This window comes from Ictidomys tridecemlineatus, chromosome 16 (assembly GCF_052094955.1).
Source record: "Ictidomys tridecemlineatus isolate mIctTri1 chromosome 16, mIctTri1.hap1, whole genome shotgun sequence".
Taxonomy (NCBI): Eukaryota; Metazoa; Chordata; class Mammalia; order Rodentia; family Sciuridae; genus Ictidomys; species Ictidomys tridecemlineatus.
In genome coordinates, this window is record NC_135492.1 from 40,094,451 (window position 1) to 40,121,268 (window position 26,818).

At 41.9% G+C, this 26,818-nt stretch overlaps 1 protein-coding gene across 4 annotated transcripts in view; it reads right to left on the reverse strand.

Moving 5' to 3' along the window:
* Positions 1–26,818, reverse strand: part of Hrh1 (histamine receptor H1) — a 92,763-nt gene that overhangs the window by 46,363 nt on the left and 19,582 nt on the right. The window contains exon 2 of one of the 4 annotated variants that reach the window (XM_078033476.1): positions 19,586–19,652. The exons of the other annotated variants lie outside the window; for them this stretch is intronic. The gene's annotated coding sequence lies outside the window, so the exon portion shown is untranslated. The remainder of the gene's footprint in view (positions 1–19,585; positions 19,653–26,818) is intronic. 4 annotated transcript variants of the gene reach the window in all.

The window sequence follows — 26,818 nt, forward strand, 5'->3', positions numbered from 1 at the left end:
ATTCAAGGAGGGCAAGGAATGTGAAACACGCAAGAGTGTGTAGCCGAGACCCAATGGGATTGGGATGCCACTTTCATTGTGACAAAGTGTTGTTTGGCCTGCAATGATGGTCCCTTGCCTCCTACAATTCATATCCTGTGCAGAACCCTTAAATTAATTCTACTAAATAAGGTCAAGGTGATGGGATATCACCTTTGTAACTACATAACAGTAGACTGTAGAGTCTTAGCAGACTCCCATGACCCTCTCTCGCTCACTAGCTTTAATGACTCAAGCTGCCCTGCAGAGATCCATGCGGCAAGAAATCGAGGCCTACTTGTTGCCAGTTTCCAAGAACTAAGACCTTCATCTAATAAGCCACAAGGAACTGCCTCCTGCCAACAACCATGTGAGCTTGGAAGTGAACTCTTGTCTAGGCAGGCAAGCCTCAGGTGAAGACCCCTAGCCCTGGCCAAACTTGATGGTTTGGCCAGTAAGAAATTCTGAAGCATCCAGGGTGCTTAACTACTGAACCACATCCCCAGCTCTTTTTATTATTATTATTATTATTATTTAAATTTTGAAATAGGGTCTTGCTAAGTTGCTTAAGGCCTCATTAAATTGCTGAAAGGCTGACTTTTGCAGTCCTGCTTCCTCAGCCTCCCAAGCTGTTGGAACTATAGGTGTGTGCCACCTTGCCCAGCCTGGATTCCTGATTCATGGAAATGGTTTGATTTTAATTCACAAAAATAATGAATGAATGGGAGAAAAAAGGAAGGAAGGAAGGAAGGAAGGAAGGAAGGAAGGAAGGAAGGAAGGAAGGAAGGAAGGAAGGATGGATCTGGGAAAGGCACAAAAATCTGCTAATGACCTCAATGCTGGTATTCATAGTGGTCACTCAACAGACTGAATAAAAAGATAGGTAAAGAAATACAATCCAGCTTAGTAATCACTTCTGAAAAGTATAACTTCACAGTGGTAATGGCTGGATGTCAAATATAACTTGTGAAGACAGTCCTTAAATGTGTTGCAGTGTGTGGCTGCACTGTGAGGGAAGGGAGGGAGGGCGGGCAGGCAAGCTCCCTGGTGTCTGCAGATGCTTCTAACACTGTAGCACTGACTCCAAGGAGCTGAGGGGAGAGGGCCATGTTCAGCAGGTCTGTGACTGGGAAGTCCTCTGCTCCATTCAGTGCAAGTGGGAAGTCTGGTAGTGTTTGGATATACTCCAGCAGTGACTACTGAAGGACACCCTGAGCCTTTCACTTGCTAGTGACTGCAGATCTTTCTCTCAATTTGTCTTATCTTCTCACCAGGAAGTGAGAACACTGTTCTTGGACTCTCCTTGTCCCTGGAAAATGGTAAATTCTGTCATGTAGCTAAGGCCTCCAGTTATCTGAGGGCTCCCCCCTCCATAGTATCCTAAGCCAGCCACACCCCTTCAGTCTCTGTAACACTGGGGGAAGTGGAGGCCCAGCTTCTGCAGAGCTATAAGGTCATGACAGCTGCTCTTGGCCACTGTGTCCTCACCCTTCCTGTCCTTGCACAGTTCTGCACTCCGTGTGCTCAAGAGTTCAGGCCCACATGCTTGCTCATTGCTCTTGAGTGTTCACCCTACCCCACAAAACTCCATCCAAGGAGGACAGAAGACATAAAGATAGGTAAAAAGGAGGCCTTCAGGACAACTCAAGAGTGGTCATGTTAAGTCCAGATTTAAAAGTCACTTTCACATGACTTAATCACAAGCAGCACTATTAAATCAATTATTAGAACTTATTCACCAATGCAGTACTGCTTAAATTCATGAAGCAGTGTGCATCAAAAATAAAGAAGAACAGAACAGAAAACCCCAGGGGCTGGCGCTGTGGCTCAGCGGTAGCGCACTTGCCTGGCATGTGTGAGGCACTGGGTTTAATTCTCATCATCACATATAAATAGATAAAATTCAGGTATATCAACAACTAAAAAATATTTTTAAAAAAGAATATTCCATTCTGGTAATTTAGTCGGTAAATGACCCAGTCCCAGCATTGGACAACATGTCCAGGTATCAACACAAAGGAGAACTAAGAACATCCTTTTAGATCGTGTCTCTGTGCTATTACTCGTATGTGCATAAATATGCCCAGCTAAGATGTAGCTAGAGCATTCTTTTTCAACATCTATGCTCTACCCTGTTCCTTATTTATCTCAATAAATTTGATCTGTGCCTCACTTTGACTTCTCCTTAAATTCCTTGTGTGATGACATCAAGGACTCCCACAGTCTGAGTTGAGATCCACTTCCTTTTGGGGGACTTCCTCAGGACCCCTGTCTCAGTGGAAAAACAGCTCCCAGCCCTACTTTTCAAGTCCCCAGGCTCCAAACATTCCTTCCCTGTGCTGTGTATAATTTCCATGTTCCCAGGACCCTGCTGCCAGGATTTTCTTTAATAAAGGAATGTGATGACAGGAGATGGGAATGCCTGAGAGACCCACAACTTATTATAATAATTGCTGCTGTTTATTGAATGTCAATTTTTGCCTGGCTTCCAGATTGGAGCTGTCATTCTTTGAAATGGAGGAAATTAGGAAGGTGATGATCACTTCCTATCAGAATGGCTGACCTGAGGGCTGGGGCTGTGACTCAGTGGTGAAGCACTTGCCTAGTAAGCATGAGGCCCTGTTACATCCTCAGCACTGGGGGGTGGGGAGTCTGACCAAGCTCAAGAGTGAGATTCCCATCCCTGAGTTCTAAGTCTACCCCTAATATTTGTGGGGCTCAAGGCAAGAAAGAGTACAAATGGAGTATGGCAGAAGTTGTAGGTGTCTGTGGGGAAAGCTAAAAGTTGAGGCTTTCTGGAGACAATTTGTAAGGGGTCTTCAATGTCAATGAAGAAATTCATTCTGTGGCATATGAGAATCTAGTGAAGAGTTAATGGGATGGTGGGTGATCTGACAGGCATTTTAGGCTAATAATTTCAATAATAATGAAGAAAGGATGAGAAGAGTTGAGATTGGAGGCAGGCAGATCAGTCAGGAAAGGATCAAGAGACACTGCTACCCAAACTAAAGCAGAGATGTGAAAGTGTAAAGGCAGGATGGATGTGGGAGAAGTTTTCCAGGGAGAAATGAAATAGTGAGGAACAAGAATCAGTGAGATGGCTTCCTGCTTTGCAGTGTATGGCTAATAAAGTGGGGGACCCATCACGAACACAGAAAGAGGCTTGGAAATGCAAGGTAGTGATCAGATCAGAGGTGCACCTTCAAAGGAATGTATCCAGGATTTGGCTGGACAGATAAGTCTGGCCTGTCAGATCTGGACAGATGTGGGAGTCACCTGGATGAAGAATTAAGGAAGGGATACAGAAGCCTCTGGTAATGTTCACCTAAGAAGCAATGATGGCCTGGACCACAAATGATAGCAAAATGATTTAGAAACATGATGGAATTGTGAACTTGGATATGGTTCCCTTGTGGGAGGTGGGATAGAGGGAAAAAATCAAAGTTGGATCCCAGTTACCCAGCCAGGGCATCTGAGAGGAGTCTGATGCAATACACAGAGAAACCGTTTTTGGGGAAAGATGATAGTTGGTTTGGATTTTCTCCAAAGCAGACCTTGAGGAAAGGCAAGGATTTGGATATAAGCAGTTTATTTGAGAGGCAATCCCAGGTGGGAGTGGGCAGTGAGCTCAGGAAAGGAGAAAAACTGGTTAGAGGACTGGAGCACACTTTGAGTAGCTGATAGCTTTTTATGACTTAGAGACTAATTCCCTGGAAGCATCATACAGTTTCCAAAAGGGCAGTGTCCCCAACATTTCGGGTAGGTTTGAAAGGCCCCAAGAGATAAAAGGGCTTCAATAAAAGCTTTGCCACCACTGAGGAGCATCCACCGTGTGCCAGAAGATAAAGAGGCTTTTCCCTATCCCAATGAAGAGCTGGGGGGGGGGAAATAATCATGTGGACCAATGTGGAAGGGCATCTGTGACAGATGCTGTGAGTGACTATAAGTAAGAAGGGGATATGACATGGTGGTGGGGAGAAGCAGAGAAGGAGGAGAAAAGAATGCTCCTGGAAGAGGGAGCTGTGGTGAAGCTGGGCAGGGCAGGAAGGCTGGAAAGTCAGGTTGCAGCCTGGCCATGCTGGGTCCCAGGAAGACTTCGGCCTCATCCTGGGAGCATCATGGGAGGTGAGAGTGTTAGAAAAGGGGGAGCCCCGGTCAGATTCATATTTTTGCAAAGGTCACTCTGACTGCAGGGAATAAAAGGGTTGGGAGGGGTAAAGTATGAAGTTCTTCCCCTGGGAGTATGGATTTGTGTTTGCTAGAGAGAACATTTCAGTCTCTGAGTAGGAATAAAACTCAAGAGTCACTGTTGACCATTTTATGCTCCAAGGTCATTGGAAACTGGGACAGATGGTCTGCTAGGATAAGAAAGAATCAGACATACAGTAAATTACTGGTTCTAGGGATGAAGCTGTGGTAGAACAGTTGCTTAACAGTGAGGGTCTAGGTTTAATTCACAGTACTAGGCCAAAAATTTTTTTTAAAGTAATTTGGGTGGAGGGCAGAGAAAGAGAAAAAAGAAAAGTGGGCCAGGTCCCTGGTTCCAGCCCTTTCTGAGGCTCAGCAGCAGCTCTGACTTGATTTCCCTGGGATGCCTGTGTACCCTTATGCCAAGTTCCTTGGTTGAGGTGGATTCCTTGCAACACAGAAAACTCAAAAGCATACCTGAATTGAGGGTTTTAAAGTACAAAAATTCTAGAAAGACAAGCAGCAGGGCCCCAGATTAGAGCCTCCAGACATTCCATATGCAAGGTAATACTATAGAAAATTCACTTGCTTCTGATGAACACATTTAGATTCAGGAGCTCTAGCAGAAGCCAGCTCGTTGGGTCATTCCCTCTCCCTTCACTGGGGTATCAGGGATTTCTAGCCAACCTAGGGGTAAGAAGTTGGGGGTGGAGGGTTGAGGGAGCATGAGGCAGATATGCCTAAATATGGCCCTCGCTGGAAGCACACAGTGACTTTGAAAGCCAATTGCCAGCTCTATCCAACTGGAGCTATGCAAGCAAAGCTGTTTGTGGTTTATTCTCATGTTTGATTTACAAAAAACTAAGCTGAATATGAATCTTTTTAAGAGACTTTGCAGAAGCTGCCTGTTCCAAAGAACCATTGTGACAATGCTTGCTCTTTTTGGTTTCAGGCAAGAGGATTCAGGATCTGAAAGATTTCTCTTAAAGGAAAAATGTCTGTAAAAGATGTCAAAGTAGTCTTTCAAGGGTTCTAGCTGGCTGCATGGTACTGATGGGGAAATCCATTTATATCTCTTTTAAAAATCCAGGGTTCCCCTTGACAGACCGTCTTAAAGACTAAATTTGGAAATGAGCTTCTTGATGTGTGGTATGCATACAAATGTTGGTCATCACAGTGATTTCTTTTTGTCTCTTATAAAGAAAGTATGTTGTTTTAATGCATATTCAGAAAAAAACACATCAAACCAGTAATTTCACAACTACTAGTGCTCAGGATGTGGCTTAAATTGAAAAGTGAGTTGATTAAGGAAGTTATTACGTAAATAACTAAGGTTGGTACTGGGAAAAGTCGTGGAATTTACCCATCTTTGAGATAAAAAGTAGGTTAAGTGCTATAGTTTGGATCATAAGTGTCCCCCCAAAAGTCCATGTGTTAAAGGTTTTGTGCCCAGTGTGATACTATTGGGAGATGGTAAAACCTTTGGGGGGTCCATCAAGTCACTGGGAGTTGTGACCTTGAAAGGGACAGTGGGACCCCAGTCACTTCACTCTTTTACTTCCTAGCCATGTGGTGATTGGTTTTGTTCCTCTACACATTCCCTGCCCACGATACGCTGCCTCACCACAGGCCCAACGCAACAGGGCCAACTGACCACAGACTGAAACCTCCAAAACTGTGGGCCAAAAATAAACTTTTCCTCTTTATAAGTTGATTATCTCCGTTATTTGTCACAGTAATGAAAAGCTGACTAACATAGTATGTATCTGGAGGATAGTATGGGACAAAGTAGGAGCCCAATGTGAAATGGCCACCATTTAATGAATACCTCTGTCATCTTAAATCCTTACAACAAACAAGATAGGCAGAAGCATTTCTATTTTAATGGTGAAAAAAAAACCAAGTCTTGGAGAAATGAAAAAACTTGTTCAAATGAATGCAACTAAAAGGACCCAAAGTTATGATTTGAACCTAGGTCTGTTTGCATTTGATTCCCCAATTTTCTAACTGCATTGTGCTACCTTAACAAAAAATTGTCCTCTCTCCTAAGACAAAGACAAGGTCCCTATCCAAATGCCTCATAAGGACTCCAGGTTTAGGGCACAGCCCATTTGATCCCAGCGCACACATGTGTACATACTAATTTGCATTTATGCTTGGACAACCAAACACCAAACCAACCAACTTCAAGACCAGAAACATCATTTGTACTTCCCCACAAACCTATAGGAAAGAATGCTCCTCTGATAAGCAAAAAAGCCATCACTGTAGTAAACATTTTGCTGACACCTCAAGAAATGGTCTGAAATCTTCCCCCTTTCTCCCCTGCTGCTATATTCTGAATGTTTATGTACAACCTTTCCCACCAACTCCTAAGTTGAAATCCTAACTCCCAAGGTGATGCTGTTAGCAGATGGGGCCTTTGTGAAGAGATCAGATCATGAGGAAAGGACCTTTAAGAATGAGATTGGTGCACTTACAGAAAAAGACCAAGAGAGACCCCTCGGCCCTTTCACCAAGTTTGGCCACCAAGGCATGAAGGTACATTTTGTGAGCCAGGAAGACAGTCCTCATGGATTCCAAACCTGCCAGAATCCTGATCCTGGATTTTTAAGCCTCTGGAATGCTGACTACCTCTTGTTTGTAATACGCCAAGTTGATGGCATTTTATTATAGGAGCCTGTACAGACTAAGATACCCACTTTAAAAAGAAATTCAAAACAATGCAGAATAACTGCTAGCCTAATATTAATAGTTTCTAACTTATACTCACTTACTTCATTTTGCCAAGTGAATCAGAGCTTTTTTTTAAGAGATCTGTTTGCAGTAAGTTTTTCTTAAGGATAGGAGTAAAAGCTCAGGCAACAGCCTGCATATGGGATATTTCTCGAAAGAACATTGCTATGATTAGCTTGTCTTCAGGGAGAATAAAATTTGAGTTATACAAACACATTTATACTTAGATGCTAAAATTCTGGCTCATCATATGTAATGGTCAGCCCAACCAGTAAATACACATGATTTAATGTACATTATTACTTTACTTGGTCTCTTAAAACATTATAAAATTATTGAGCCAATTGCTACTGAGGTATGGTTTCTTTGGCTAGGTCTAAGAGGGAAATAAGCACTTAGAGATTAACCCCTACATCTAATAGCCCTGGGAGAGATGAATCAAGGACCAGAGGGCCAAGCTGTGATGGATGACGGGATAGAGAACCACTAAAAGACTTCGTTCCACCCAAGGTGGGAAGTCTACTGAGTACCCATCTCATTTGCTCAGATGATGCTTAGAGACTTGATACAATTATTGTGACTTCTTTTGAAACAAAAAAAATAAAAAAGAGAGCCGATGACCCCACAAGACAGGCATGAATGTTCAAAGAAATACTACTGACCACAGTCCCAAATGGGACACTTCTTACCTACTTCAACCACAAGTTCTTACATTCCAGCACATTCAGACCATGGAATGTGGCACAGTAATGAGAATTAACCAACAGCTACACAGACAAGTATCACAAACACAGGATGGAGAAGAAAGAGGCAAACATCATAAAAGCAGGTACAACAACTCTATGTCACTAACCATGAAGATAGGAGCTTCCCTACACGAAGGCATGAAGAGGAATCTGCAGTGATGGCAGTGGGGTCTTTCTGAATCTGGAAGCTAGTTTCCTGAGTGTGCTTCACTGGTTAAAATCCACCCCGCTGTGCACTTAACCTGTGGATGCCTTTGTTTGTATCATACGTGATTCATACCTCAATAAAAAAGTACCACTGCTACTACTACAGGCCCACAAATAGTCATCTCATCACATCCAAAGAATATCTGGTCAGCAAGAGTTAGGATGAAGCCTCAGGGGATGGGTCATTCAAACCACTTCCATCTTTGTTCACTGTAACCACTAAACTAGCCTCTTTTCCCTGTAGTAAGAACATAGCACTGTGTTCAGTTCAACCAGGCCAGGAGCACTGCCAGCCCTGTAAGGAATTCGGGATACCATTTTTGAGGTCCCAAGCCAACAACATTCCTTGGGAGGGGCCCAAAATACTCAGGTCTCCCACAGGTCTTGGGTGAAGAACTCTCTCCTAATACATCAATTGTGCTCTCATTAGGCCACAGTGAATTAAAACATGAAAGTGAACTAGCCGTATTTACTAATTTACTAATTATCTCTAGTAAATTAGCAATTGTATAATGGTTGAGGCTGGGGCTGTCTCAACACTGGTCAGTAGGGTCTGAGCTCTTTGGTGCTCATTACCTACTTCATGAGTCCTGGGAAGCCCATAAAATTGCTCAAAATTAGATTCTCTGCTGCACTTCTGTGGACATAGTCAGGCCAAGTCTGAGACATGGTTTCCCAAACTGATCCCCTGTTCCAATTCCCATTCATAAAAACAGATCTTGGGTCTGGTTCTCTGGTACTGGGAAAGGAGTAGAATTGAGACTGACAACTCTTTCTGAATCAGAACCTCCTTCCCCAAGACCCTTTCAGTATGTTTAAAAACTAGTGTGGCTCATTCTTGACATGTGACAATAAAGGACTTGCTCCTACTTTCCATCCACTATCAGTCCATTGTAGGCTTAGGTGGTAGGATATTTACACTGAATCACAGCTAATGAGGTCCTAGTTGGCACAGTCTGAGCACACCAATACTTTGATTCCTTCAGTATTCCAAAACTTTCAATCCTCAGACAAAACAAAGTGACTGAGGTGGGAAGGAAGTATTGCAAAGGGCTGCCAGATTCCAGAGCCAAGGAGGCTGCTGGCCACTGGACCCAGGGTGGTGGCTGCACAGCACTGAACAAAGAATGAAAAGAGTGGCATGCTCTGAGTAATGCGTAACACGTGATACCGGCCAGTGCCCCGTCCTCAGAGGACCTGAGCAAGAACCTTGGCACAGCTGACCTTCAAGGCAGCGTGTGTGGCCATCTTGCATGAAGAAGTGTCCAAGTTTACAAATTATTATCCTAACATCATTCTGTGTAAGTAATTTTTCTCTCAACAAATCATTGCATGCCATGAACTGGGGCAGGGGTGTCCCCTGAACTATTATAATCACTGTTGGCAAGGATCTCATTAAAGCATAGATGCTCCTCAACTCACAATGGGGTATGTCCCCATAAACTTATCCTAAAACTTATACCTAAAGTCAAAAATGCATTTAGTACAACTAACATACTGAACATCATAGCACAGCCCAGTCTATCTCCTGCCCTGAACACTTAATGTTACTTTGCCTACAGCTAATTAGTCTAACACTACGGCAAGGCTTATTTTACAATAAAATGTTGAATCCCATGCCATTTGTTGAATACCTATATCCAAACCAAAAACACTGGCAATTCAGGACACTATACAGTATCGGTTGTTTCCCTAGTGACATGTGACTCACTGAGAGCTGTGACTCCATAGCTGCCAGGCCCAGCCTCCAGGCAGAGAAGGGAAAGAGGAAGAAAAGGAGAGAGACAGACAAAAAGACAGGGAAAAAGAATTGGACCATGGATTGCCAGCCTGGGAAAAGATCCAAATTCAAAGTCTGAAGTATGATTTCCACTGAAGTTGTGTTTCTTTTGCACCATTATAAAGTCGAAAAAGTTTAAGTTGAATCCATGTTTAAGTCAGGGACTGTCCATAATAGCTGATAATGACTGTGTGCTAACCATGTCCCCAGTACTGTTCTAAAAACTTTATATGTATTAGCTTATTGAATTCTTCTTCTCCTAGTTTTACAGATGAGGAAACTGAATCACTGATTCAACAACTGAATTCAGTTCCAGGCAGTGAGGAATCCAAGCCATGCCACCCACTCAGGGAGCCTATGATATAAGCTTAAGGGGTCAAAATGATAAACATTTGTCTGAGAGTTAAGAGCTTCTGGGCTCCATCTACCCATAAAGCCTTGTGACCTTAACAAAACACTCAACTCACTGATCTCATTCTATCATCTGTACAATGGGAATGAGACCTTCCCTGCTTACGCAGAGTGTTTCCATGAAGGTCAGAAGAGATAACAAACACGAACAGATGTAGTTTCTTAAATGCTCCAGATACTGTACAAAAGTATGTTGTGCTTTATTCATAGATGGCAGATATACATGGAGGATCAGAAATGAGAGTATAAGTTTGATGACACCTCTTTCTGCAGAAAGCATTCAGGATTATTCAGAAAGAAAAAGCAAACCAGAGCCCCACTTTCTTCTATGGACCTGTGCAAAACTTCCCACAAACTTCTGGATTAAACAGAGAAGCCTCCAATGGAGGTATCATGTGATCTGAGACAGGATTGCCTCTATACCATAAAGAAGGTACCCCAGAGGAGGTCCTTCTAGTTTTTTATGACTTTGACCCCATTTCTGGGGTAATATATTTATGACACAGCAAGTAGCTTACATTAGGGATTATTCTTACTGGTAGAAGGAGACAGCAGTGATTTTTGACAGATGGAGTCTACACTTCCAAAATCAAGGGTGGCCACTACAGCTTTAAAAATAGTATTTTTGCTTCTCTGTAATACTGGAATTCTAATGTGGAATCTTGAGCATAGAGGTTCCTTCTCAGCCTAAACTAAGGAATTCCCTTAGCCCTGCCTTCCAGCTCAAACCTTCTCACAGAATGTGTTTTGATGTCTAACCTCCCTTGAAACTTTAGAGGAAAAGGCCAGCTTGAAGTCTGACAGACCTGAGGTTGAATCTGGATTTTGCAGTTAATTAGCTGTGTGACAGTGGACAAGACTCTGCATTTCTGCTTCCTCATCTAGAAAAGGAAAATAGTAATAGCTATCCCACAGGGCTACTGTGAGGATTAAATGGGAGAAGGCAAGGAAAGTGCTCAGGCACACAGTAGGCATACAATAACCAGTAGCTCTTAATACTGAGGTTAAAGACTCTATTAACAAAGGTGGGGTTAACCTGCAGAAAAGATTTAACTCTCAAATTTCAGAGGCACAAAAAAACAAAGGTTCATTTTCTACTTATGCTAAATGGTCAATGCAGATTGGTAGGGGATTCTGTTCCATGTAGTTACTCAGGGAACCAGGATGAAAGGTATCTAAAACATTCTTTAATACCACAGAACAAGAGCTTGCAGAAGGTCTCAAATGGCCAATTAAGTGCTTTGGATTTGACAAGCTTGAACATTACACAGCCATCAATAGCTGCGAGGGATTGAGAAATGTAGGGGAGCTTATGGAATATTAAGTAAATATTATTCTTCATGTGATATGGAAGCACATTTTATTTACCTTTGATTCCCCCATAATATTTAGCACAATGCCAGGCATATGAGATGCTTGGATCTGTGCCAGCATCTTACTGGAGAAATTAAGACACATGCCATGTCTCCTATTGGAGAAACTAAGACACAAATAAAAAAGAAAATTTCTCTGAGACTGGCTATAAATTTTATAGTCAAAATATTTTTGCCTTTCATTAAAAAAAAAAAAAAAACCTTAAGTAGTTGTTTGGTTTTCTCACCCTGTAATTTATCATCAAAGTAAACATTTCAGAAGTTTTTGGAAACAGCATTTGCTTCAAGGAAGTCTGCACATGCCCTTGGACTTAAGGGAAAACTCTAAGTCACTTCTAGGCCTTGAATTCACACTTGGAAGGAGAGAACAGATGGAACTGCCAAGGACAAGATGACAATATGTTTACATCTCTTATGACACTCTGGCCCTTTTCCACTCTTCTCCCTGGATGCTGAAGTCTCATGGGGATAGGTGGTGGTTCAAGCTATGGATATCAATGCAGGGAGACAGTGTGACTGCTCAAGGACCCCAAACAAGACAAGGGCAGACCAATGTTCCTTTCACACATCTCTTTCCTTCCCAAACCCCTTCATTCTACAAAACCCTCTTTTTCTTTGCGCATTAATAGAAAATATCTTATAAAGTACCAAATATATGTCCAATATATATGCCCAAGAGAATTCCTGAGAGCTGATTGATTCCCTCTAGACTAAGGAAGAGGAAACAGCCTCAGAAAAGATCCTTTCCCACAAGAAGGAATCATTGATACCACATTCTCCTTAGAGTTTACAGATGTGCTCTGGTTCTGACTTTTGCCACCATGTTACTAGGTAATCTCAGAGAACTCAGCACCTTCTCTGGGCTCACCTGCTAGTCACTCAATGAGCAGCCCAACAGAAAGGGCTGGGAATGTGCAGAGGAACAGGTAATGAGCCTGACTTCAAGACAGAGTGAGTCAAGTCAAGCAGGTATCACAGATACAGCTCAAGTATCCCTTATCTAAAATGCCTAAAAAGTATTCTAGAGTTTAGATTTTTTTTAAGATTTTGTAATGTTTACATACAAATTATGGGAAATATTGGAAATGGGACCCAAGTCCCAACATGAAATTCATTTATATTTTATCTCCCTATACATATAACCTGAAGAAAATTTTATGCAATATTTTTAGTGTGTCTGCATTTTTTAGTGTGACCTGGCACATGAGAACAGGTGTAAAATTTTTTCACTTATGGCATCATGCTGGGGATCAGAAAGTTTTGGATTTTGCAGTATTTTGAATTTCTGGATTAGCAAATGCTCATCCTGCACTGTTTATGTCAGCTGGCCACGTATCAACAAGAAGGATGGTGGTAAAAGGGTCAACCGGGAGTACTATGGAAACCAAACAGGGCAGCTGCCTCTCTGCTCCTGCCAAGTGTGCCAAGGGGAAACAAGGGCGCCCTATTAGCAAATCTCTTGAATTTTCCCAAGGCAAGCAGGAAATACAAAATTTTCTGTGAAATTTGAACTGAACTACCAAACCAAATTTGTCTGTCAAATGGCGTTAGTCCACAGGCCACCTGTTTGCAAGTCCTAATGATAGTCCATGATAAGACTTCACCAGAGTATAAAGTTATACATTCTATGTGAGCTGATAATTTTTAAAAAATATGATCACATGTCTTAAAAACATGGACTGTTTTATTGTAGCCAGGTACAGTGGCATATACCTGTAACTCCAGCAACTTGGGAGACTGAGGTAAGAGGACTGCAAGTTTGAAAACCAACCTCAGCAACTCAGCAAGACCCTATCTCAAAATAAAAATTAAAAAGGGCTGGGATGAAGCTCAGTGGAAAGGTGTCCCAGGGTTTAATCCTCAGTACCAAAAAAGAAAAAAGAAAAGAAAGACCATATACACATATGTGTGTATGGATTTGTGTGCAGATATATGTATATATAACATATAAATAACACCTGTTAACATAAATTCCTTCTAAAATTAGGATGACATTGTTTTCTTTCTCTTTCTTTTTTTTTTTTTTTTGATTTTGGTACTGGGAATAGAACCCAGGAGTGTTTTACCACTGAGCTATATCCCCAAATCTTATTATTATTTTTAGAAAGGGTCTTGCTAAGTTACTTAAGGCCTCACTAAATTGCTAAGGCTGGATTTGAACTTGTGATCCTCCTGCCTTAGCTCCTGAGTTGCTGGGATTACAGGCAGGTGCCCATGCCCGACTCCAAGTGCATAATCATGAGGGGCCTCTAGGGGACTGAGGAAGAGAGAAGTTGAGGAGCCCCTGCTAGAACACGTAGGAAGTCTTGCAGACCTGCCAGGTCAGGAAACTCCCAATATTAGCCCAGGGAAGGGGCCATTTTGCAAATGACAAAGGACACTTTCAGCCACTAGGATGAGCAGGCTGGGCCTACAGGACACCCACACAAAACTCCAATACTCATGACGTTGGCTATTGTTCTTGACACTGGATAGTAATGCTGCTGGTGCTCTATGGATGTAAAGCAAGAGCACCTTTCAAAGCATATTTTCTTTTGACCATTGCCCTTGATTCTCACAATGGTCCACAGAGGGAGACAGGGTTGGAATTCAGCATCCCAGTTTTGCAAAAGGGAAAAGTGAGGTTCAGTGAAGGGTAAGTGAAATGGTAACATTAAGCACCTTCTGTGTGCCAGGTGTTTTTGTGTTGTTTTGTTCCTTTATGTATTTATTTAAATATATGGTAAATGCACATTGTTTGAAGGAAATTACACTAAAGAAATAGAGTGAAAGTCAACTTTATCCCCCAAACACTTAGCTCTCATTACCCTGTGACTGGTGTCCCATGTGTCCTTCCAGGGCCACAGCATGCACACCAAAGTACATGTATGTACATAAATAAGCTCTTTGCTCCTCGTGTACTTTTTCTCTATGCTCCTTCCTTACTCCTTCTCTTTCTCCTCCCCTCCTCATTCCTTCCTTTTAAATAAATGGGCCTTGAAAGGCATGTGAGTTGGCTTCATTTTTTTCACAGTTGCAAAGTGAAGCATATATGGATACAGGAATATTTACTTAGTGAGTACCCGGTGAGAGGATATTTATAGTTGTCTTCAAGCTTTCTGTTGCTTTGGACTCTGCATATACAATCATTACTTCACACACACACACACAAGTTTATTTGAAAGATAGACTTCTAAAGTAAAAATGGTTGAGTCAAAGATTTTGTGCATTTAAAATATTGTAAGATCCATAGAGAGGGGCTGTACTATTTTTGTAACACTGACACTTATGCAAAATCTAAGTATCAAAATGCCTTAAGTAACATTTAAAATCTGTCAATCTGATAGGTTAATATGGTATTTCACTGTAGTTTAACTTGCAATTCTTATAATGAGAGGAATTGAGCATTGCTGTAGATATATAAATGCTGTTTTAACTTCCTTTTCTGTTCAACTTCTTTGACAATGTTTTTCTAGGGGAATGTTCTTTTTTTATTGGTTGGTTGGCATTCTTTATATATTAAGAAAATTAGCTCCTGTCTGTGATATATGACTATTTTATCCAGGTGACTCATTTGTCTTTTGATTGTAACATGTGAAAAAGACATTTAAACAACTTTTTAAACACTAAAATTTATCAAAATTTTTTGGTGTATTTTGGATTGTACATTACACTTAGAAGGGATTTCTCTTTGAGATTATTTTGAAAATATCACATCTTCTAATAATTGTATTTATCTTTTTTAATTAAAATTTCTGACCAATTTGGAATTAATTCTGGTAAAAGGAGTAATATGTAATCTAACTTAATATTTTTAAAGAGATTCTCCAATTGTTCAAAGTGTATTCAGTACCTCTTCTCCAGTAATTTCTAATGTGCCCTTCATGCACACTAAATTTCAAGTTCTATGTAAGTCTTCTTTTGAACTCTCTCCTATTCCACCTGTTTGCCTGCCTATCTAATGCAGAAGTACTTAGTGAGTACCCTGTGGATTAACTCAAAACAAGCATGTGCTCAGGTGAGACTAGAACCCAGCTCTGCCATTTTGTGGACTTTTATCACTTATAACTCTGTGGTAATCATCTCTTAACCCTGGCGTAGAAATCAGAGAGGTCCCTGATTTTGCAGCACAGGGAAACCATGGCTCTTCCTTTCCCTTCATTCTCTCAGAGAAAGTGGCACCAGCCATTTTGGGATAGACTCCAGCTTTCTCCAGAGTGAAGTGGTTTAGCCTCAGCTAACTTAGATCTTTTCTAGGGCCTCAATTTTCCCATCTACAAAATTATAATAATAGCAATACTTACAACATGTTGTAAGGGTTTGATATTTTGACACTGGGTACTGGTAAAAGGGGCAATTGACTAAGGGCTGAATTATTTTGCCAGTATCAGTTTCCCTGGTGCTGAGGCAAATAATGGCCATTTCTTCCATTACAATATGGCAGGAAACAGGCTATACAGCTTTTTAATAGCAGGTCAATAAATCTAATGTTCTGGCAGTTCACACCCCAAGTATATACAATTCCCACAGGGAGGTACCCAGGAAGAGGAAAGGGTGGAACCATTTAGGTTCTAAGTCTGAGGCTCAGAGCTCAGACTTGGTGGAAAAGGACTTAATAGGGGGCCTGGTCTTGGTTGGGAGGGGCCAAGGAACCCTCAAGGGTCCTGCAAGGTGGGCAAGAGGAGCAGTGAACTTATTCAGAGGAGGAAATCTGCAAGGGAGGCTGGAAGTGGTCAGAAGTGGGGCCTTCCACAGAACTCTAAACAAACCCAGGGATGCTGACCCCTGGAAGAATTACACATCCATATTTGATACATCCATCTGCCCTCCCCAAGTGCCAGAAGTCCATAGGAAGCCAGGCACAGAGCCCAGAAGTTGCATAAACAACATCTCTGAGAGTGCCAATGTTCTAGAATAGGAATCACACCCCCCCCTCCACATACATTTCAACAAGATACCTCAAGGTTTGCAAAATGTCATTGCCATGATTTACCTCTGTCATCAAGCTCCACCAAGAGAGAGAAATTGTTTCATCCCAATTCTCCAGATGGGCCAGTTAAGACTTAGAAGGGGCATTTGAGGGTCCCAAAGTCAAGATGACAGAAAGTGTCAGAGTCCAAACTCCGATCTTTTCAGTCTAAAGCCTGGACCACAAAGCACACTGGGTGAAGGCCGAAGAGGACCATCTACTCATCTATTTGTTAAATAAGCACTCACAGAGCACTGGCTTTAGGGTTGACACTGGGGTAGGTGCTAGGTGTACAGAGGCAGATAAGACAAAGTTCTTGCTCCAAAGCAACCAAAATCAAAAAATTGCCCTATAATGTTATATCCACAAAACAGGGAGGTCAGAAAAAAAGCAATGGATTCCTTTGAAGGATCAGGGAGGCCAGTGTGGTAGCTCACGCTTGTAATCCCAACTACTTGGAGGTTGAGGCATGAGAATTGCAAATTTAAGGCTGGACTGAATTCAGTGAGTCTCTGTCACAAAAATAGTGGGGGGAAAAAAAGGACTGGGGATTTAGCTCCATGGTAGAGAATTTGCCTAATATATGGTGTTGGGCTTAATTCCTAGCACCATATGGAAAGGAGAGGGGAGGGAGGGAGGGAGAGGGAGGGAGGAGGAAATAAAGAAAGAAGGATGGATAGATGGATGAGAGAGGGATTCCCAGGGGAGGTGACTTTGTAAAGCACACTTTTTTAATGCTTTTGTTATCAATGATGAACAATTTATTTCTCCATTGAATTCCTGAGCCCTGATGCTGTGCTTTAGGCTCTTGCCCTCTTTGTTTATACTTTAGAGTTTCCAAGAAAAATTATTTGAAATACCATTCCTTGGCCCAGACCTTCTGAATCCAAATTTGCAGCAGTGGAATCCAGGCATTAGAATACATTTCATGATTCCCTAAGTTTTTTGAGGATATGTATTCAGAGGCATTGGCAATTTTTCTTTATTCTTTAGCAAGTATGTTCATTTTAATAAAAACTCTAAGCTTTTATTAATTAATTACAATGGAACAACAATGCTAAAGTCTCAGGGATAAACTTCATGCCCACTTAGTCTATTGTATTTAGTCTAATTTTCTCCCCACTGCTTGAAAACCATTATCTGGGCACGTTAGGAAAGTTCCCCCCACTCTTACTGTAATGCCTGGCACTGTGGAGCTCTGTGAACTTCTCATACCTACCTGGGAAATCTGGGCTCAGACATGAGGCAGTAAAGAATGTATCCTGCTGGCCATTTTAAGGACAGTGGTTAAGGGCAGAAAGCTAGAATGCCTGTGTTCAGAGTCTGCCTTTACTACATCTGGGCTGTGGGATTTTTACCTCCCTATGTCTCAAGTTTCTTCATCTGTAAAATGGAGATAATAAAAATATCTCATAGGGTTTTGAAGACTGACCAAGTTCTTATATGTCTGTTTTATAAAAGTATTTTGTTAGCATTATGTTACTATATGAGTTAGATGTGGATGGTAGAAGCAGCTCAATTCACTGACTGTGCCAGTCACTGCAGATACAGCAATGAATGACACCCAGTGTCAGCCCTTCAGAGGCCCCATCTGCAAAATACCACAAGCCATCACCTGCCTCTCTGAGCAGCAAGAACCTGCCTTGGGAATGGGATAGCATCACTCTCCCCCTGTGTGGCTTCATCCCAAAACACAAAAAGGGGAGCAGGAGTACAAAAGGATGCCCACAAATCAAGTAAGGAGGTCTTCGTTAGCTGTGAGATTCACCCCCATACATTCATACACTGTATGCCACTGCCCCAGCTGGGTCCAGCACAGGGTTCCTGTTCCCAACTCTGTCAATACTTTGTGTTAGGATGATTTTTTGTTTTGAAAAATGCCCTGTACATTGCAGAATGTTAAACAGCATCCTTGTCCTCTACCCACTACATGCCAGGAGCAAAGCTCTCTTGCAAGTTGTGACAACTCAAAATACTTCTAAACAGTATCAGATGTTCTCTGGAGGCAAAACCACTGCTGAGGCTAAGAACTGCTTTAGAATCTGAGACAGACCTTATTCCCAAAGAGATACCCCAATGCTCCCAAAGTCCCACTTGCTGAAAAAGCATATGTGCCTGACTTCTAGAAAGACAAGTCCCAGAGATCTTTCTCCCCCAAAGTTCTGCACTACCTAGCTGGGTTTTACCCTGGAGATGGCTAGACTCCCAAGTGCTCCAGGCCACCACTTTAGAAAGACAGGACTAGCACAGCACAGATCTCATTAGAACTTTCCAAACAGATCTGAGAGACAATAAAACTTATCACAGACAGCTGGGGTGGGAGTGTGTTTTCCACTTTTCCCAGGTTTCCTCTGTGCTTATTATAAATTTTCTGGTAGAAGAACAATAAGTATCAGAAAATTACAAAAAAAAAAATTGAAAAAAAAAAGGAATAAGTGCTTTCCTGGGGTGTCCCAAGAGACAGGATGTGGCAATAAAAGAGATGACTGGCATCCAGAATGAAAATCCTGGGTTTGATCTTGATTCTGACACATCCTAGACCCAAGCCATCAGGTGAGGGACTTCGACTCTCTGCATCAGTTTCCACATGTGTGAAATGGGAGGGAGGCTGGGTGGACTGGACAGGACGTGTACATGACTGGACAGGAGGTGTACATAAAAACATTCTAGTCACCATTTGTCACATATAAAATGCTCTGTGCAGGCTATCTGTGTCCCCCACCTCCACTTTACAGATGGATACACTGAGGTGCAAGGAAGGAATGTGCCCTGCCCAAGGGCACGTGGCTGGCTGATTCCAGATCTGCTTTAAGCCGTTTCTGAAAGCTAGAACAAGATGTAGCTTTCCTCCCTAGAATGAACTACTTCATCCATGAAATGGGAAGACAGGGAAGGTTCAGACTGGATGACAGCTGCAGCCTTATCCAGTCTGAAAATCAACAAATAAAAAGAGTGTTCTATTAATGATAACAACTATTGGCTCCCTGGTGCCTACAAGGCCCCTTACAAACTTTGTGTTTAATCTGGGGAACATAGCCAATTCCATTAACCTCATACTATAGAAAATATAAAGAGCTTTTACACAGGAACATTCAATGAACTAAAGGCCGAATCAAAGAATGAGCAAAAAATCTGAACGGGCATTTCTCCAGAGAAGATGTAGAAACAATCAACATACCCATGAAAAGATGCTCCAGATCATTAGCCATCAATGCAAATCAAAACCACAAGAGAGAACTTGATGCCTAATTGGGAAGATAAATTCAAAAAGACAGTTAAGCAGGTATGTGGGAAAACTGGAACTTTCCATATGTTACTAGTAGTGTTATGGGCCAGGCTATATGGTCAATGACCAAACAGACTCCATTTTGCCCCAAGAATCCACATCAGGGAAGAAATGCTTCTCCCATAGAAAGCCCTGCTTCTGTACTCATCAACAGCTGCTTAGCATAGCACATTTGGCAACACAAAATGGCAATTCTTATATGATACACTAGTGTTTTCTCTTTGGTTTCCATTTTTCTTGGACAATGTACCCTGTCAGAGATTGATTGTCTAGATGTTAGTAATCATTCTTTAACTTGTACTCAACTAGGGACATTTTGGCCACTCCCTTTTCTGCTTATGATTTTAGATCTCACGACATTTGTTTATGGTTTTTAACTATAGCAATAGCTACTTATGCTTTATTATGATTTTGGACTATAAAGGTGTACTCAAACCCTGGGAGGGGGTCAAAAGGTGCAGACGTGCAACCTACCCCTTGGCCCACCAGCTGGTGGATCTGGATTGAATAAAGTTTCTGTCTCCTGCTTTAAGATCTACCCATGATTTATTGCAATCTCGCCTTAACAACAGGACTGTAAAATGGTATAGTCATCTTGGAAAACAAGCAATTCCACAGAAAGTTAAACATATACTTAATCATATAATCAAGAAATTCTACTCCTGAGAGTAGGAAAACCATAAGTTCACACAAAAACTCACTCACAGCATTATTCAGAATAGCCCCAAAGAGAAAACAGCCCAAATATCCATCAGCTGATGGATAAACACAATGTGATATATCCATACAGTGGAATATTGTTTTGGTACAATATTTTTTCTGACATTTTTTAAATTTATTTATTTGAATTAGGTATATACAAAAGCAGAATGTACTTTGATTCATTGTACACAACTGCAGCATAACTTTTCATTTCTCTGGTTATACACAATGTAGCATCGCACCATATGTGCAGTCATACATGTACCTAGGGTAATAATGTCCATCTCATTCCACCATCTTTCTTGCCCCCCTACCCTCTCCCCCTCCTCTCCCTCCCCTTTGCCCAATCAAAGTTCCTCCATTTTCCCCATGGCCCTCCCCTCATTATGGATCAGCATCCACTTATCAGAGAGAACATTTGTTCTTTGGTTTTTGGGGATTAGAATATCATGCTTAGCATGATATTCTCCAACTCCATCCATTTACTTTAAAATGCCATAATCTTATTCTCTTTTAATGCTGAGTAATATTTCATTGTATGTATAAACCACAGTTTCTTTATCCATTCATCTACTGAAGGGGATCTAGGTTGGTTCCACAGTTTAGCTATTGTGAATTGAGCTGCAATAAACATTGATGTGACTGAGTTACTATAGTATGCTAATTTTAAGTCCTTTGGGTATAGACCAAGGAGTGGGATAGTTATGTCAAATGGTGGTTTCATTCCAAGTTTTCTAAGGAATCTTCATACAACACAGTTGAATATTATTTAGCCATAGAAAGGAGTCAAGTGGCTTTGCACGCCACAATGTGGATGAATCTTAAAAACATCATGCTAAATGATCAAATACAGTCTCAAACACCACATGGTATGTGATTCCATTTATATGAAATATTTAGAAAAGGCAAATCTACAGACACAGAAAGGAGACGGGTGGCCGCCATGGGCTGTGGGGTGGGAGTGGTATGAGAAATGGAAGGTGTCTATGATGGGTAAAGGCTCTCTTTGGGGGACAGTGAAAATGTTCTAAAATTAGATTGTGGCAATAGTTGAACATCTCTGGGAACATACTAAAAACCAATGATTATATCCTTTAAATGGGGAATAGTATAATATGTAAATTATATCTTAATAAAGCTGTTTAAAAGGAAATGTGGGTCTAGAGAGGCAAGGAGACTTCACCTTGAAAATGGACATATCTCCTAATTCAAAAACAAGCAGTAAGCTCAGAATAGAAGCCAGGATGGCCAAGCTCCAGGCTAATGCCCTTCTGGGTGATTCTCTGAAAGGAGAAATCATGGAAAGGAACTGTGGGCCCACTATATACCAAGCACTTGACATACATACTATTTAAACCTGCCAACAACTCTAAGCAGCCTGCATTACTCACCCAAAGTCACAGATGGGAAAACTGAGGCTCACAGATATGAAGCATGCTGTCTAAGTCTCTGTCTTAATTAGGTTCTTCAGAAGTAGACCCAGGGACAAGGATTCCCAGGCACCAGGTGTTTTTAAGTGCTTTGCAGGAAAAGCAGACTTTGGTTGAGTGTGGGCAAAGTCCTGTCTTATCCCACTGGGCAGCTCTGAAGTGTAAGTCACAGCCAAGAATTGACTTAACCAAGACCAGGGAGACAGGCTTTCCTACTTCTGCACCCAATAGCCACTGGTTGAGCACACAACCTTTATGGGTGGAAGCCATGGATTCTTGGGCATTTTTGGACATCTTTGCTGTGGACAAAATAGTTCTGTAGCATAACCATGGTAGGTGCATGCATGGCCAGGTTCAGGGACAGTTGAACAGAACTATAAAGAGACCTAGGAGATGTGTATGGAACACTAGCTAACACTGATGGATCCCAAATAGGAACTAAGGGACTTGGGATCTGAAACTAGTTTGTCCCCCAAAGATCATGATGTCTCCACCTTCTTCAAGGGGGATGCATCCACAGACAAGGTTTGGGAAGAATTTCTAATGAATGAATCACAGGGGTGGGGATGATAAGCTGGAATCAGAAGAAAAGGAGGATTGTGCCAAGTAGCCAGGGGCTGCAGAAGGACATGAACCTGAGCCCCAAGGGGGCAGAAGAGGTACAAAGTGTGCATGAGGGAGAGCATGAGTGCTAAAGTAAGGCAAGCAGCATCCCCTCCCTTTGCTGCATGGATCAAAATGACATCACAGTCCCCTTTCTCTGCTGCTGAAAGCTCTAGGTAGGGTGTGCAACGCAGCAGGAATGGTTGCAGGTTGCAGGCGTGTTTGGAAAAAGCTCCACTGAGTGACCACTTTTGGATAGACCTGTTCAGAGGGAGGCTGGGCTGCACCAATTCCTGTCTCTTATCTGTCAACCTAGAAGCTGCTGTGTTTGAAGAGATGCCATCAACAGCCAGTAAATCCCAGGTGACTCTGACCTACTCGGTTTAGTCATTCAGCATGAAGGGTCTGCTCTGTGAGCAACTTGGCAAGCAAAGTGGTTTCATTTCACCAGTCACTCATTCCGTATTTACGAATATCTGTGATGCAGCAGTTGTGTTGGGCACTGGGGGTAGAGAAAAGGGACTGAGGGTCTTAAATCAGACAAAGTCTTTGCCTTCAGTAAGCTCCTCATCAAGTTGGGGGAGACAGCAGGAATCACAGATTAGGGTGGCAAGTGTCCTGGTGAGCTTTATGAATAGGAACATAGAAGCTCAGAGGGGGAAAACACTCCCTCATCTTGGAGAAGCTGGGATAATTCACAAATGAGGTAATGTTTAAATTGGATATTGAGGGATGCATAGGAGTTCCAGAAAAGAATGGGGGAAGTGCCAATTTAAAGTTATGTGGCTGATGAGCAGTAGAACTGGGGTTATACTTGACTTTTAATATGCTCTGAACATTATACGACACTATTTTCAGACTCCCATCTCATCAGTCCTTAAAAACTTTAACCTTAGTTTTAAAAAAGTAAGGTAGAAAGCATTCCCTTTGGAGCCTGTTTGACTTCTGGCTTCATTTATGACAGCATGACCTTGGGACCATCTGAGAGTAGATCCTCAATATTCATTATTTCTCCTTCTCCTTCCCCAGTCCTAACTGGCTGTGGAACTGACCTGCCTCTCAACCCCAGCACGTTAGCCTAATAGAATGGTTCTCAATGGGATAGAGTTCCATGCTTTTCATGAGGTGTTCAGAAATATCTGGAGGGGGCACATTTCAAATTACAAGAGCATTTTGGGAGGCACAACTGGCATTTTGTGGCCAGTGAAATTCCACATGATGAATTTTCTTTTGTCCTGTCCACCTTTCAAATGTTCCTTGAACCACATGTGGGTGGGAAAACGTCATAGTTATCTGAGTTAATAAAGCCTAATTCCATTTACATATAAACACAAAACCTTATTGCACAGTTTCAATCCACTTTGAATTTTCTAAGATGGCTCTGATTGTACAAATTGCAAGGGGATAAGACATTGTTTTGTTTGGAGGTTTACCATGAGTGGAATCACAGTAGTGTTTGAGTTGCTAACTTGACATATCTGTATCAACTTGGATTTGTAGCTATATATTTCCTGGATTCTAGGTGTGGCTGCCTGGCTTCTGACTCTTCAGGATGTTTTGAGTGTGGGCATGCCCAAGCACTCATGTAGGGACATATGCATTATTATTTTATTGTAAGTGGTTCTTCTTTTATTTCTCTTTTACTTCATGGTTAGTATTTTATTCTTATTACTACTATTTTAGGTGTTTGTGGATATAGTAGAATCAATGACCTCTATTTAGGAATGGTAAAGAGGGCATTCCAAATGATTTGTTATAAAAAAAAATCATTAAATCTGAAAGATTCAGACCCTGGCACAGTATATACTTAAACTGGGAATCTAAATCATTTCCCTTGAGATGACAGACCATATATGTAGCCTCAAGGTCAGGAGCCAGAGTTTGGAAGCCAAAAAAACCCAGATTTAAAATAAAGCTCCACAGCTTACTAGCTAAATGAACTGGGAGGAATTTGTATAATCTTGCAGATGTCTAACTTCCTCATCTGAAAAATGGAGATGCAATAGCCACCTTGAAGGGTTGCAGCAAGGGTTAAATGAGGTCAACTGTAGAAAGCACAAATTAAGTGCTCAATAATAACTGAAGCTGCTATCATCACTATTATCACCACTTACTACTACCACCATCACCTCATCATCATCATCATTATTTCTCCAAGAAATCCTTCCCAGCTGGGACTCCAAGATCTAACCAGGGCTTTGTGTCACCTCCCAAGCTCCAATGTGCTTCAGCCTCCTTTCTCTCCAGACACTGAAAAGAAAGGGTTCCTGATCCAAAGGAACCATAACTAAGATGATTCCATATTGGAATCTGATCTGAATCAGGTCCCAATCTTTGCTGAATGTTGCTCTGGGATGGGGGGCAGCCTACTGCTTAGTAACTCCCCCAGTTTCCACAGTGGCTTAGACTACTTCCCCATCTTTCCCACTTACTCCTGAGGCCAGTTTGAGAGCAGCCTCCCAGGGTGTGGTTCTGGTCTCTGGGCCCTTTAGCTCAGTCAAGTTCCTGTGCATGAAGCATACCCCAGCCTCCAGAGTACTGGAGACTAAAGTCATCTTCCAAGATTAAGCATTCATGAACTGCCATCTAGCTCAAATAAGCCAGACTTTAAAGATCATGGCATATGAGCTTTGGAGTGGATATGGGGAGCTTATCATCACTTCTTCATGGTCAACCCTGCCCTTTTGCCATAGAAGTGGTTTTCTTCCAGGATGAGAAGCCCCACAATGTATTAGTTCCTTCCCCTAGGTGTCTATACTCCAGGATCTCAGAGAGGTCTTGAGTCACGTACTGGCAATCTGGGGAATCTCTGATCCTCCTCCACTCCCACCACCACCAAGGCTATGGGAACTGGCAGTGCTGGCAGAGTTGAGACACACCATGTCTTCCTGTTTCAGAAGACCCAGAGTTCACTCTTCACTCCTCCTCTCACAGGTTGAGACCTCAGAAGTCCCTAGAGGATGATGAATGTAATCTGGTCTTTATCAATCCTGGTTGGGGTTCCTGAGATGACATGTAATGTCTACACTGAAAAAGTTCACAGTCTAGCCAGGGAGATAGTCATGTTACAGACAGCCATGGTCCACTGTGGTATGTCTTGAATGGGTGGTTTCCACCAGGGCTACTACCTTGTGTAGAAATGGTCAATTAATGCTCTCTGAGCAAGATGTATAAGCTTCTGAGAGAAGTGAACACAGGAATGGGGTACTGAAGGATAAGTCCTTTTTCTAGGGCAAGGCTAAACCCCAAGGTCCACTTCTACCTCCTAGCCCTATGATTCTGGAATGGTTACCTCATGCCTTTCTTTCTGAGTGCCTGTCTTAGGGGAAGAGGAAATAGGAGGAACTGCAATGAGATACAACTCTTTACATCAAAGGATTCATGTTTGGACTAAAACCTGACCCAGAGATAATGGCTTCCTAGGGTGTTTCCAAGACACAAAATCAGTATTTCCCAAAGCAAGTCTCACAGAGCATGAATTCCTTAGAATCTCCTGGCTATTATATGAAAAAGGTGACTCCAAAAGATCAAATAGATTTCAGAAATATCAGATTAAGGAAAATCAAGCAGTTTTTACTGCAGGACTTCTTTCAGAGTCTTTAAAGGTAAAATAAATGATTTATCCATTGTAAATAAAGTTTTATGGATAATAGCAATATTAAAATATAATAATAATTTAACAGCTACCCTTTATTTATAACATGCCAAATATGAGCTATGTAATATTTCATGAATTCATAATAACTTCACATCATCAGTGCTGCTGTTATTCCCACTGTACAGAAAAAAAGACTAAGTCAACTCAAAGTGAGTTCATCATCCAAGAGCACACGGTAAATGGTAAGGTGAGCTTCAAAGTCAGTTTCTGCTAACCAAAAGTCTCTATCCTTTTCTGGGTATAGGAAGTTTCAGTACCTGATCAATTGGCCTTGGTGCTTTGGGCTGAGGCATTATACCAAAGTGGAGAAGTCCACGGTAGGGCAACAACACTGATCTCATGGCTAGGAAGTAAAGAGAGAAAGGGAAGGAGACTGGGGCTCCATAATTCCCTTGAGAGGGTATGGCTCCAATGACCTGAAGACCTACAACTAGGCTCCAGCTCTTAAAGGTTCCACCACCTCCAAACAGCATCAAGCTGAAGACCAAGCCTTTAACACAGTCCTCTCTGTTCTCTACTCTGAGTCCAGAGTCCCTCAGAAGACTCTTCTGCACATAACCCCAGGGGCTGGGGTGAGCATTAGGAGGGATTCCCAAGTCAAGCTGAAATTGCTGCCAATAACTCCTAATCTGTCTGGATCAAAATAGATGCCTTTATCTGTCACATATGGCCCAGAAAGATTTCCAAATTCTATTCTCAGTCAGCTGTAAGTTGCTGCTTCAAAGGCAGCAG